The sequence below is a fragment of the Nannospalax galili genome, unplaced genomic scaffold, assembly GCF_000622305.1.
Source record: "Nannospalax galili isolate Female #2095 unplaced genomic scaffold, S.galili_v1.0 scaffold1169, whole genome shotgun sequence".
NCBI classification, from domain to species: Eukaryota; Metazoa; Chordata; class Mammalia; order Rodentia; family Spalacidae; genus Nannospalax; species Nannospalax galili.
The window spans coordinates 686,903-689,657 of NW_008360301.1; positions in this window are offsets into that span (position 1 = coordinate 686,903).

A 2,755-nucleotide genomic window follows, 5' to 3' on the forward strand; every position below is an offset into this window, starting at 1 on the left:
TTTTAATGGTTTGGATTAATTCTCTGGGATCCTCATAGAGAGGAACCTGAGCTAAAGATTTGGTGGAAGGAGGGCATGTACCCAGTCCCTGCTGTCCCTTCCTCTTCCTCTTTCCTCTGTCTTCTCGATGTGAGTGGGGGAGATGTGAGTGGGGGAGAGAACAGTGGGCCAATCCATCCAGGGGAATCCAGCCAAGCCTGGAAGGGCAGAGTCCAGGGTGCGGCCTGAATGCCCCCTTTCAATGTCACAAGAAGGAAGTCCTGTTTCCTTGCAGAGCCCCAGGGTGGAAGGACTCACCAGAGGCTGGCAGCTCAGTGATGCTGATTTTCACTCAAAACTCTAATAATGGTTGGGCTGTCTCATCCTGTGCTTCTGAGGAGTCAGCATCTGTCAAGATTGTGTATCGAAATTCATAACCTTAAAGATGGAAGTGTGCTTAAAACCTTGACTATCCCATATAAATACTGATACACACAGTAGAGACTTGTCTCTCCATCTATGTGAAGGAACCTAGCATTCGATTCCCCGGAAACGGTCACCAAAATTTTCTCTGAGAAAATGAGCTGTGTAGTCACATCATGAGGATGGGCAAGATGAGACTCAGGAATTGTGAGAGCCTTCTTCTTAGGCTACAGACAAGGAAATGAAGGCAAGAGGAGTTAGGGGCCTGTTCCTTGTAGTGCACTGACCCCCCTGCTTTTCCTGTGCCCACAGAAAAGAAGAAACAGAGAGGGAACCAGGAATCTGGGATTCATAAAGAGCTGGGTCTTTATACTGAAGTACATTAATTTTTCTTGTCAGTGTCTAGTACACTGATGTGCAAGGCCTGGGAAAAGAACAGCATGGTGCTGCTGGTAAAACGAAGCTACTGAACAGCCCACGGTGTGGAAGCTCCTTGCTACAAAAGACTGCTTGTCCATTTGATATGACTGGGGCTCTGCGGCTGTTTGCAAATTGAGCTTGCTTGTCTTCCCTTCTGATTTTCATTTCTTTTTCTCTTCTTGCTGAGAAACAAATGTTACAAACTAGGAAATGGAACATACTAAGTGTCATTGTTGAAGGCCATCAGCTAGTCAGGGTGTTGTGGGAATTTTTGGGAGTCAAGAGACTAGAAGCGAAGTCAGGTGAAGGAGAGGAAGTTTATTCACACCAGCAGGCTGATACCAGAATTATTCCCTAATGCTGCCAGCCCAGAGCTCAAGTTAGTAGGGAAATTTATAGTCAACTCATATGCAGATGTTAAGCAAGCAGGGGGTTTCAGAAACATGTGTGTAAGCACGTGGTTACACATAAGCAAGTGGTTACAAAAGATGGCAAGGATGCAGCAGTTTGGCAAACAAAGATTTCAGTAGGGGTGTATGGCAGGTAAACCGGTAATAAACCACAGGGTGGAGGGCAGATTCCTGTTTACCTTCCTCAGTCTTTTCTTATCTCTTATCTCATCCTGGGGGCTTTCTGTGGTTCAAGGTTCTTGCAACCACTACAATGTCAGCAAATTTTCATCGCCACCACAAGGAGACTCCAGCAGGACAGTCGCCAGAGCCTGTGGGTTTGAAGCCTGCCTGGGCAACATGGTGTGAACACATTTTCACAAAAACAAAGGAAAAAGAAAAAGTTTAAACCAAGAGCCCGGATGCTGAGAGGAATGCCCCATAAGTGAGGCTGTACTGTGCTCTAGCTGGCCATCTGCTCAGGAAGCCAGGAATGAATGAATTTGATTAACTGTTGAAACGAACTTCCTGTGGGCCAGTAGGCTTAGTGAAGCTCTTCTGAGAGTAACAGATACCATTACCACCATTCCCTTCACAGCTGCACGCCACCTCACTGAAACCTCACTGTCGCCTTGCAAAGTGGGAAAGCCAAGTGTCACCTTCTATTTTATTTTAGATCTCCAATACATTTTTATTTCACCACCAGTGAATGAACGAGTTACAGTTTGGGTGATCATTCTTGATCCTAACACGCCTTTTCAATGCCTACTAAGTTTTCTTCCCTTTGTTTTAAAGCTATCTTTCAAATTCCGTCATCAGGAAGATGACATGAGGTATAGTCAGATGATACAGCTGAAATATTTAACGTGATTTGATTCTTTAGCCTTTCATAGGATCATGAGGATTTTTCTTTAGCCTACAAAGACTGTAGATTACATTGTCAAATATTGCTTTCAAATATTGCACAGTCTTATATCCCTGGAACAGACCTTACTTGGTCATAGCATATAATTCTCTTTTCTACATTTATTTGTCTTATTGTGTATGTGTGTGTCTAAGTGAATTCTTCCACCACACGAGTTCCAGGAATGACTTGGTTGAAAGTGCCTTTTAACCACTGAGCCATCTCAACAGCCCACCAGATAATTCTTTTTATAAACTGCTTCATTCTATTTGCTGTCTTAGCTACTCTTCCTGTTATTGTGATAAAATACCCTGACAAAAGCAATATAATAGAGGAAGGGCCTACTGTGGCCCCCAGTTCAAGTGTACAGTTCATCATAGCAGGGACAGTAAAGCAACAGGAACTTGAAGCAGCTGATCATGTTGCATCCAGCCAGCCAGAAGGGAGCAGTGGAAGTCCGTGTTTACTTTCTCTACTTTATAGTGTCCAGTTCTGCTCACAGTTAAAGTGGATTTCCCCACATCAACACAATTAAGACAATCCCTCACATCTCAACCATAATCTAGAGAATCCCTGACAGGTATTCCCCGAGGCCTGTCTCGTATGTGATTCTAATTCTTTACTGACCTAAGCATGTTAG